This window comes from Passer montanus, unplaced genomic scaffold (genome assembly GCF_014805655.1).
Source record: "Passer montanus isolate IOZ18808 unplaced genomic scaffold, ASM1480565v1 scaffold21, whole genome shotgun sequence".
NCBI lineage: Eukaryota > Metazoa > Chordata > Aves > Passeriformes > Passeridae > Passer > Passer montanus.
Genome location: NW_024366703.1, coordinates 13,647,061 through 13,659,588, shown reverse-complemented (window position 1 = coordinate 13,659,588; position 12,528 = coordinate 13,647,061).

Sequence of the window (12,528 nt, the reverse complement as noted above, 5' to 3'; positions counted from 1 at the left end):
TTCTCCTAGAATGGGAATAAAATTTCCAAGCTCAGAAAAAATGTTTAGAATAAATGGGGTTTTTTTTCAGGTTATGGTTAAGAGTGCTGTCAATGGAACTAAATGGAATGTAAAAGACCATCAGATAAATAATTTTTTCTGAATAGTCTTCCTATAAGTTATTTTTCTAGTAGATCACAAAACTTCCTCTTAAGGAGTCAAATACGTTATTAAACAACAAAATTAAAAGCACAGGTGCTAGGGTGCCATGCTGGACAGAAATGTCCAGTGTTCACCACTCTGTGGTGAATGCTGAGGAAACTGAAGTGTTGACATTTCTGAGTACTGAGCACTGTTCATACAGGGAATTTCAAAGGCCTTTTCTCATTTTATGTAAGATCTAATTTCAACCTAAAAATTGTTCTATGCTTGCAATAAAGCACCAGGAGTAGCAACTCTGAAAGCAGTTTGTAAATGAGATATCCCATAGAGAGGGGAAAGGCAGAAGTGTTTTGCATCAAACCTGTCTAGTGCCTAAAGTCACCTGTGCATGGAATCCATGTTTTGTGACTGTCAGGTGAGACTGACCACAACCCACAATATCCACAACTTGAAATAATAATCTCCACAACTTGGGTATTATTATAACATTAAAAAGCTGAATTTATAGATCTGTAAAAAATTTAATTTATGCATATATGCTTTTGCAAGAGGAAATAAACTCTTCTGAAATACAGACCCTCTGTGAGCAGCCCCCTGATAACAAATCTAAACCACCTCTAAATAAATCTATTGCTGCTCTTTGTCTGCATATTAAACAGGATTATAATAAAAAAGTAGAAAACCAGAGGGCCAGAAACTTGCATAAAACTGATTAAAACTCATAAGCCCTTTGTGCAACAGGTGTTAAATCTAGATGCAATGTGCATTGTGTTACCACCTGGGCTCATCTTTTCCTGGCCAAAACAATATCCTCTGCAGGTGTGCAGGAGAAGCAGGAATGTAACAGTGCTTTGGAGAAAGGGGAGAAAGTGCCAGCTTTGGCTGAGGATTTCACATCAAGTGTGCAGCCAAGGAACTTTTCTTCTTTGAGAATAAATCTCTGTGTGCAGAACCACGTGTAGATGTGGGCACCAAGAAATACCTTTTTGCCAGAAACATTTCTCTGACCCAGCACTTCTGCTGACCCAGCTGGAAATGGCAGCACATGCCAGTAGCAATGTTTCCTGGGATTAATAAAGGAAGGATCAATTAGACAAACATAGTCTTTCATATTTATCATGATCACCATATTTATGAGCTGATTCTGACATTTCTTTTTCTTTCCACTTTTCTCCTTTCTGCTGCAGAAGTAGCTGAAGAATGCTGATGAGATATGAATGACAGTAATTCAACCCTTAGCTGCACCCAGTGCATAAAGTTCAAACCCAAATGAGAGGCTTTTGGATAGAAAAGTAATACATTTCACTGGTGATCCTGATTTCTCAGCTTCTGTGAAGCACCAGGTCCACCAGGAAAGTGCTTGTTGCCTCATTAATACCTGGTGTTTCTTCCTCATCAGCTCAAAATTCATTAAAACTGTGAGTGAGAATCTAGAAGACTTTTCTTAGACCTTCTGCATTATTTCCTGTATAGCAAATGTATTACTTGCATCCCTCTCATTCAGCTGAGAGAGGTTCTCAGCAACATTTCTCCACGGTGACCTGCATCACTTCTCCACAGCTATTTGGAAGGTAGAGCACCCAAGCCAGGGGAAGAGACACACTTTGAGCATTTGCAAGACTTTGTTATTCAAAACACAGTTTGAAAATGGCTGTAGGAATTTAATTAGAAACTTCCATTAGGAGATTACATGACTAGAACAAAGAAAACCAGTGAAAAGGCTTCTTATTAAAACCAGTAGCACTGCAGAATATTGATAATATAACAAAGGAATGAGTGGATATGCATAGAAAATTATTAAAGGTTACAGATAAATGTCCAAAATTTGCTTAGTTTCTGGTTGTCCTGGTACATAGAGAAGTCACTGAGAGGAGATGACACATGGTCCCTGCTCCTGCAGAATACAGGGGCTGATGTAGCCAGAGGTATGAGAGCACAAAGCTCAGCAGTGCTGTGCAATTATTGTTTGCATCTCTCCAGCTCCAGTGCATAAATGAAGCAAGAACAAACACACAAGTCCACAGGCTGCAGCAGGAATTCTAGCCACAGAGATTAGTAAATGAAAACTCTTTCTCTGATAAAGAATCATGCCTGGAGGAAGGTCTCCATGCCTGGAAAAGGACTGGAGCAAGAAGAAACTCACAGTTCTGGACAGAATCCCTAAATACCATCACTGGTCAATGTAGGCTCAGGTGAGCTTAAGCCCTGGAGATTACTGCCCAGAAAAGTGTCTGAGCAGATTCCCTGGGCAGAGAATAAGAGCATAATCAAAGACTTAAGATCAAATTTGAAGATCATTTGAATGGGTTCACCTTCCTGGAATGCGGATGAGTTGTTGCCATTTGTGGTCAGTAGTTAGACTGTTCTTACTCAAAACAGTCCTACTGTTTCCATCCAAGAGTGGATGGAAATATTATTGTATTCTCTAACTCTCCAACCCCAAGTTCTTATGGTTCTGTCCTCTACAACCATCTCATCTGTGCCTAGTTTTATAATTTCTATAACTAAGAACTCAGCCTTATTCAAAGCAATCTTTCTGATGCAGTCTGGCCCACTTTTGAATCTCCACTGCAAATTTTCAGGACTCAGGCAAGAGAAGTCAGTGGGTTTGCAGTATATGGAACAAACATTTGTGGCTCAAAGCATCTTCCTTTTTAGATGAGAAGTGCTGGATTTCCCCAGATATCAAGGGTGAGACTGTTGGTTATGTCTGCACAGCCTTGCAGTCCTGAGCTTGCCCAGGGCTCCTCAGCCAGCTGAGCACTGTGTTGATGGAGGTGCTTTGCTGTCAGAATCTGAATGAGGTCATGCAGAGTCTGATCAGATATCCTTGCATGATACTTCAGAAAACATTGAATGATGAATTGTAATTTTTAAAAAGATGCCTTTTTTTACCAATGATATACAGAGTCCATTTATATGAATACAGATAAATGTGCCCTTTACTATTGCTTGAGAAAGAATCCTTAAACAATCAAGACAAAATCAGTACATGAGTAGCACTCAGCCTGGCCTCAGCCAAAAATCCTCCAATGTTTGCCACATTCCAGTGGATCCAGTGAGCCAACACCAACTGCCTTGTGCCTCCTTGCACTGCTGTGACAGATCCTTCTCAATGAGAAAAATGTGCCCTCCTACCACCCTGCCCAGGTGGAAGTCAAGGTAGCAGCTGCCAATATTTGGACAATTTTGTCAATAAAAAGGGGAGTAAATCAATAAATTAGCACCCAAAGATTTGCATGGACAAGTTTCCTCTTCGTTAATACGATACAGAATTTTAGGGGTTGCCAGTTACTAAAAGGTTAACAAATTTGAATATTTCCAAGAAAAAGTAAGGGTATTACAAGATGAACAGATAGCTAGATGGATGACTGTAAAATACTAGAAAATTGCTGATTGCTTTGCTAAAGGGCAGAGGCAAATTACAATCATTGTCTTTTGTTCTTGTGAACCCAAGGCATTTTTTTCTTTTCTTTTTTTTTTTTTTTTTGTAGTCAAGTTATTTTAAAATGAACCATACAAGAAACTATGCTGTCCTAGGAAAAAGTGAATATAACCCCGGATATTTAAATGGGTCATGAAGCCAGCCTGCAACAATACAGAAACACCCCAATATGTTTGCACATTTTAGAGGCTTCATGCAGTTTGGAAAAGGCAAGAAAGCATTCAAATGTCATTGTAACAGTACTACAGTATCTTAAGGTCAATGTTATGGAAACACAAGCTTCCTTCCCTTTGAACACAGAGAAAAGATTGTACAGCTACTGCAATACAAAATCTCATCTACTTCAGGAGTCCAAAAATTAAAAAAATAATTTCATCTACAGTACTTGCTGATGAAACTAGATGGGCTTACCTGCTTAGAAAAGCAAGAACTAAGGAGGAGAAGCATATAGAATTTTTCTATAATAATTATTACTAATTATTATGATGTTTATTATAACCCTTCTGAAATAAACTAACCCCTTCAAATCCAAACAACTTTTCCAAAAGCCTTTGATGGTTCCTGAAAAAAATCTTATACTGTGACTTTCTTTCACAATAGTCACATTATACTGTGACTATTTCTTTCAGAAACTCAGAAGAAGAAACAAACTTTCTGTCTGAAGAAAAATTAACCCACCTTCAGTCTCTGAGGTTGTTACACTGCAAGAATACATCTGCCTCAGCTGGATTCCCACAGGCACTGGCAGCTTCTCACCCAGCAGCCATCTGGACTAGAACACCTTTTTGTTTGAGTACATCCTTGTTTTTGCCATGAAGAATGATTGAATCACTGAAGACAACAATTTCATGCAGGATTATAATAATAGTTGGGAGCACCAGCCCATTCTGGCCATGGCTGAGAGCTCCCTTGAAGTGAAGCTCAGCAGATGAAGGCTCACTTTGATCTCCTTGGTCTCCAGCAGCAGCTTGGTGACAGCACCGGGGAGAGCAGGGCAGCAGCCCAGGAAGGCTCTCCTGGCACCATTCCCAATGATGCCAGCCAAGATGAGGAGCCTGGCAGCCCTTTCCAAAGCCAAGAGGTCACCCTGGAGGCAACTGGGACCTTTGGAACTCAGCAGCCTTGGGAGTCTCTTGGTCCCCTTCTTTAGGCAACAGTTCCTTCAAATTTCACTCAAAATAATTCTACTATTCCCCCAACCACAAAATAAGTACTTTAAACATATGTTTATATGATAATATTTAAATTATAAAGCATTGGCCTTTAACCTTTAGGTTCCTGACTGCATTCAAACCCTCTTCCTTATGGGAAATGAGTTTGGTGGCCTAAGTGGAGTACTGAGTAGACAAAAGTCCTTATCTCTAAACTCCAAACATAACTCAGCACAACATGTCATGATTGGAATTCCCTGCTCAGGAAAAGACAAGGAATGAGCTTGTGTCAAAAGTAAATTACCTAAGTAATCAAATCAATACTGAATTCAAAGTGGAAATATCAAAATTATCAGGTGGTGCTGTGGAGGCTACAAAATTGCTGTTTAGCACAGTGTTTTACAGCTGTATTCAAAATGAGAAATGTCATTTAGAGTAGATAAACTACAAAAAATGAGGTCAAAGCTGCAAAGATGCACTAGCTGAGAACCTTAATAAATTAAAAAATTTCCTTGAATAGCACCTTCTCTCCCCTGGAATAATGCATACAGTCTGGACCTGTGTGTCTTCACTCCTCACAGGTACGAGGCAAAGAACCATGATCTACATCTCAGATACATTCAAAGATGGCTGAGAATGGGGTAGAAATACCATTCCTTACAGAAATTCGATGAGTTTAAAATTGGACACTGCATGTTGTGACAAAACACTTACAGATGAACTCTCGTAACTTTAAGTTAAAAGAAATTCAAGAAAATACAGATAAGTACAGTCCCTTTCTTGGGTTGGAGGGGATAAAAAGATGTAACAGGCTATGAACCTTTTAACCTGATGATGAAAAAAGCAAAACAAAGCAGCTCTTAGCCATGTTGTGATCCTTGAAGCACCTCGTGGTCAGGTTCACATGGCACCAGATATCTACTTCATCCCTGGATGTTTGCTTTATAGTCTCTACCCTTAACTCACCACAAAATGGATGACAGTCTCATTATAGAATAGCATCACTTGTCAAACTTTGAATTACTGATCATAAAAATATCAGTTATTCTTTGAAGGATTGTTTGAGCACTTTTTTTAAAAAAAAAAATTTATCAGCTTTACTGTTTAGTGCAACATACACAAGGGGTTGAGTGGGGGAGCAGTGGTGGAAAGAAATCAAACCTGGCTGAAGAGCTAAGAGTTTGCAATACCCTGCCCATACAAACAAGCTTCTATCGCAGTTATAGACAGCAGAAATAAAAGGGAGCTTTTTGGCTCACAGCTATAAAAAAAAAAATTATCATAGTGATGAAGTTCCTCAGCCATCAACAGAGCTGTGATAACGCTGTTTGATGATGATTTTCCCATGAATGTTAAACAGCCGCCACTGCGGAGGAAAAGGAGCTTATCTGCACCTAATACTGATCTCTAATTCCTGCCCTTCTTGAACCATCCATTTTCTAACAGCATTAACTGGCAAATTTACATCCCATCTTAATGCTGCTAAAGAGGACAGGAGATGAAGAGTAAATGACAGCAGTGTAATGAGGATGGCTTTTTTCTCCTTTCTCTTTAATGGCTGAAGATTTACACAATTGTCTGTAAGCTTATATAGAGAGCTTACCTGAACCTTTTGCCAGCATGGATTCAACTTACAGGAGCTTTTGTTAACTAAATACACATAAATATTTTTAAGGAGGTTTAATATTGTGACTTCAAAGAAAGCTAAAAGACAGGATGAGAAAAAATATTTTTTTAGCATTTTGATTATGGATAAAAATTGCTAATATTTCTTTCTTAAGCAGATGCAGTTGTATTTACAAAATACAAAAATCAGAGCCTAATAAAAATTCTTTTTCTGTTAAAAAAATACTTGTCTTTTTTCTGTCATGCGGAAAAAGAAATTTTTTCAGTTACAGAATTTTAGCGAAGAATTATCTGCAAAATTCAGAAATCAATGGTTATCCAAATGCATTATGTAGAGCTGTGTTTCACATGTCACCCACGATATGGATTGCTTTCTGATCATGTTGCTGCCATTGGAATAGAAGGTGCTACCCTGCATGGCAGAGAGGAGGGCAAGGAGGGAATGTTCCAGTGTAGGAAACCACAGCAACAACACTTGGCCAGATCCAGTCAAAGTGTTTCTACAGATCCAGATTATAATTTCCATGGAAATTAGAACCAGTTCAAGATGTGTTGTTGATATTCAAAAGGCTCTTGGTCTGACTCTGATACAAAAGACTAAATTTAATTAGCAAGAAATTTTTAAAGGTAGTTTTTACCCCCTACTCTTAATTTGTTTCATATATACTATTTCTCCAGGGTGTGTAAGGAAGACTGGAGTTGGAAGGGAAAACAAAAAAGAATTGTTTAGCAATACAAGGGTGGAGGCTTCAAATCCCACTCATGAGTATAACCCAGGACAGGGTTATAAAGGTGTAGGAAAGAAATGCAAGATGAGGACATTGCTATTTTTCAGACTTTTGTTACAATCTATTCAATTTAATCTTCAGAAACGTCAGTGTTTGTTTAATACACACTGTCACAATTTCCATGTCATGCATGTCTCAAGTATTTAACACAAGGTAAATGTGTATTTATGCATGCAAACATATATATACACACATACACACCTGCAAGTTTAATATTGTACCAAGTGCACATGACCAAAAACCCACAAACCATAACAAAATACTCACAATTAATTTCTCTCCTTCTGTCAGTAATATTGGAAACCTGTAAATGTACCTTGAGAAGAGCCCCTCAGCAGTGCCCTGTGTGTTGCCATACACCTGTCATGGCTCAGCTGATGGAAGTTCAGGAGCCCTGAACCATTGCTGTGCTGGAAATGGGAGCAGCCAGCAGCCCCAGGTTTCTAAATGCCTTTACCACCTTTGATTACTTTGGCATTTAATTTTAGGACATTGGAACAAGCTGGAAGTAGAACCCAAGACAACCAACATGAAATTCACAGGACTGATTACTGAAAGACATACTTTTATATCAGCTGTAATGAAAATTTGGGTGCCTGTTGGTCTACATCAATACCTTGGTTCTAAGAGGCTGGTAAAATAAAGCAAGCTAATTTGTAATCTGTCTTTACTGTCCACAAAAATGTAAACAGTGTGAGCTTCAAGCCAGTCTAGTCAGCCCTCAACCCCAGCAAACTGAACACAACTTTCTTGTAACCATTTAAAGACACTTTAATTACCTGCCATAAGTAGATCTCAGTGAGTGAAATAAAAGCCCTACATACACAGAATAAATTAGAGGTTCATCTGAGGCCTTCTGTTTATTGATTAATTCAGATTTTTTTCAAGATAATTGAGTTTTAAGTGGCACATTGTCATGGCCCAATGCTACTTAGGTTCCAGAATCAGTGAGGAAGTTGTCATAAAGAGGTCTTCACAGAAGAAACAGAGAAACCTGCATTTTGTGATGTATAGATCAAACCCATCTCAGAGGCTGGGAAGGTAATCCTGTTTTGGTTTTGATTTTCCTTTGAGCATCATCCAAGCCTTCACTACAGCTGGCTTTTTGGCAGACAGAAGTGTCCTGTCACAGACTGTTTTGCCTCTTCCAAGTAGGTCCCAAACAGAGCCATTTTCCTCACCTTTCAGATATGAAATAACCACATGTTTATTAAAGGAGCTGGCTGCATGACATATTAGTGCTCTCCAGTCTGACTTTCCTGGCAGCCCAACCTTCTCATTGCATAAAACTTCCTGAAACAACAAGGACAAAAAGGAAGAGCCCTAAACTCAGAAGAAAATGAGAAAACCTAAATACACAGCAGGATAGAGATGTAGAGGACACTGGAAAAGATTCTAGGAAAAACAACTGCCATTCATGTTTCACTCTCTCTGCAAGGCTGTAATCATGAAAGTATCTCACTACAGCTGGGTGAGAATTTTTTACAAAATGCTGTTTCTAGGAAAAATAGTTCTTTTGTCATAAGAATCAAAACATTATGATTTTGTAATAAAGTCTGAATATATCTGTCAGGCAGGAGTTCCCTTGGAATAATGGGAGGAGGTTTGGGGTTTGTTTTTGTTTTAAAATGAAACTGAAACTGATTAATTGAAAACATCTGAATTGTGTTTCCCATGAGTCACTGCAGTGTATTGTGAAGAAAAACAGGTCAAACTACACCATAGAAAACACCTGTTTGGTCTAACAAACTAAAATGAAATTTTTAGATTAGAGAAAAAGCAGACAGACCCTCACAACAACTAAACAAACAAAGAAACAAAAACCAGTAAGTGCCATCCAAATTGCTTGAATACATCATGAAGCTCCAAATTCTGTTAACACAAAGCCTTACAGTGAGAGAGGAGAAATATGATGTAGTTGATGTAGCATAACTGCATTTAATCAAGGTGAATCCCTCTCTGATGATTATCAAGTGAGGATAGATTTCTTGCTCCACTCTCTCTATTGTTGTACATGAAGAAAGATACTGAGATAAAATCTAAAACCATAATAAGAAAAAGAGATTATGTTAACTGTTCCTTAAGAAATTTCTTTGTACCAGAGCAACAAACAAATGGAAGGCTTTAGAAATCAAAGGGCAATTTGATGTAACAGTTCTACACAAACACAAAAGAACTAATAAAGTGCTGCCTCCTCTTGTTGCAGGTAGGTCACAGAGTTCTCACTGTTTCCAGCATGTCAGCAGTGGCTTCCTACTACCAACACCTTGCACCAGCCCTGGGCTGACTGGTTTTATCTTCAAAACTGGATTATAGGCTATCCAGTTTTAGCTTTATTATATATATATATACCTGATAATATCTACTATGTTATCTACCTGACAGGAGAAAAATGCACCAGGAAGAAAACATTCAGCATACCTGCATAAGCAAGGTGTGCTTTTCATTTGTGATGTGGCTGTTTGTGACCTACCACCTATCTGGAGTGCCAAGCCAGAGACCCCTCCTGAGCTACTGGATTGCACAACAGAAATGGATTTTATTTGGCAGAAAAAAATAAGCTAAACACAGAAGGAACAGGCTGCACCACAGACCCAGAACAATAAAAATCCCAATATGCTTGACCAAACTGAAATCTCTGCTCATATAAAGGCTGTCCTGGAGACTGTCTGAAGATATCATATCTTCAGAAAAATGAACAACTGGATTCTGCTGTAGTAAGAAATGTTTCTGACTACAATGAAGCCAGGGAGGGGTTTGCAGGTGAGAGATTGCAGGGACAGTTCTGTAGGGCCACAAGCAGGACAATGCAAGATTTCCCTGCACAGAGTGTGGTTCACCTCAGGTGATCTTTGCCTTCCTTGCCTCTCTCTCCCTCCAAAACCCTGGCTCAGAGATGAAGGTGTGGACATTCACAAAGTTCACTGCCATCAGCTTTGAACTTTCCATCAGCCATTCTAAGGCTGTCCAAGAAATCCTCTGGATCCTCCTGAGGCCACATGTACTTCTAGTAAGTTTTTTTTTTTTTGGCCATATTTTGCAAACTGATATATTAATTTCAGTTAATGTGACTAGGAAATAGAAGAAAAAAGAAGAGGGAGTCATGCTAGTAAGTTTTTTTTTTTGCCATATTTTGCAAACTGATATATTAATTTCAGTTAATGTGATTCAGAAATAGAAGAAAAAAGAAGAAAGAGGGAGTCATGTTAAAGTGACTTTATATCCAACCACTCAATATTGGGCATCCAGACTTGGTCAAATAGATGAAAGTTGTCAGTTAATTTTTTATGCACCCACCGTGTTTTGCTTGTAGCTGCAGACCTACATTAATTTTTGTGAATGTGTCAAATTATGATGATTATAATGCAGTATTGTGGATTCAGCCTCTGCAAAATATCACCAATGGCATTTTTAGTGGTCCAGTTTGAAAATGTGACCCTTAGAGACTTGATGAATAAAATTAGTCAACTCTGTAACTTTAAAATAGCTCTTTTCTAATTAAAGTGTGATGAAGCTTTCAGCCTATCTAGCTAGGGATGCAGAGTGCACGAGCAAACCAATTAGAGATAGTGGCAAAAACAAAATGGTGTCACAAAAAGATTTACCACATCAGTCCCTCCAGTAGCTGTACCATTTCTGCTGATAAAGGTGAAACAACAGCTACTGCTGCAGCTAAGGCTGAAGCTAATGTTAAGCTGACAAATCAACTTTTAGAGTCTTGGGAGATTCAGCAGAGCTATCAAGAGGCACAAAGGCTACTAATGCTTATGTCATACTTCTCAACTCTCACATTTTACCCAGGAGACGCCAGATTTTTTTGGCTTAAAATTTTTTTGATTTTTGTATTCTCTTGGGCAAAAAATCAAAGAAGCCCATTAATTCAATGAGAATTTCACATATCACGCTGCTTGATTTTTTTTTTTCCCACAAGACTCACACTGCTTGAGGTTGAGAAGTATGCTCTACTTTGACAATGACACCCTGAAGGATAGCACTGGTGGAAGGATGAACACACAACAAAACCCCAGCTGCTGCCATTCCAGGCAGACATTCAGGATGTTGGATGCTTGAATTCAGGTGGAGAGACCACCACATATCACTGCACTGCCATTGTGGGGAGCCTGCACAATCAGACCCAAATTCAGCCCGTATTTAAAACCCCAGCACAGGGGAGGGAAGGGCTTGGCCTGACTCCTGTGAGCAAGCACACAGCTAGTAATAATCTGTCAAACATTTGCACGCCTTGTGGTAATCTGGTTCACCACTTCTTAGAGGACGTGATTACATGCTTACTTGAACAAATCTCCCCGGCTGTCTAGTGGCGAGCATTAGTAGCAATGGGAGGAAACAAACAGATGTGATGCTAACAAAAAGAAAAAGCAATGATTTTTATGGCAGACTCTCCTTATGCCATTCCAATCTTTCCTATATCAAAATACTGAGTAGTGAAAACAAATTTTTGCAGAGATTGAAGATCTAGACAAAAGCTAAAAGCGTTGGAGGCTGAAACAACATCTTGCAAGTAAAGTACTTCTCATGTTAGGTTCAAATCAAGTTCCAAAAGGCCCAAGAACACAGGTCCTTTGTGGTCAAAAATACAGAGGTTTGGGCACCTGAGGGCAGAATTACTGGACCTCCTGCAAACTGTGTGTTACCAAAACCACCCAGTGTACTCTGTATTACATTCAACGTTATTCCACATGGCAGAATCTTTGTAGTACAAGATTTAGGAAGCAGTACTTGGTTTACATTTTCAACACCTATATCCAGCTTCAAACAAGCACATCCTCCTTTTCTTCAGTTCCAGATAATTCTGTAAAGAAACAGCAAGTACCTAATATATAGATTATTCAGAAATTAAGGTGACCTATAAATTGGAAAACAGATGCAATTTTTCAGGACTCAGTAACCCAGTGTAGCTCACCTGTAAAGTTCAGATCTGAAACCTAATTCAAATTGTACATGTGTAGCTCTTCAAAGCCATAGATTTATTCCAAGCTTAGCTGAAACATTATTATTATGAAGAAATAGTAATTAAAAGACTAGGTTCACCAGAGGAATTGCAAGAAAATGTAAGACAAAGAGTAATTTTAAGATGTAGGTAAATATGGAAGAATGATGTCTAGTTAATTACATGCAGGAGAATAGAAATAATATGAGTTAGGAGCATGACACTATTAAAGGTAATGACATGCAGCAATACATCACAGATTATATAAGTGGAAGAAGAGTAGAGCCTTTTCAATGCATTCAGAAAAGAGTACAAGAAAGTAACCACCATATAGATTCCCAACTATGGATCTGATATGGGAACTGCTTTAGAATATTGCACAGGGATGATGGATGAAATTCTGTATAATTCCCACTCAGTTTTTCA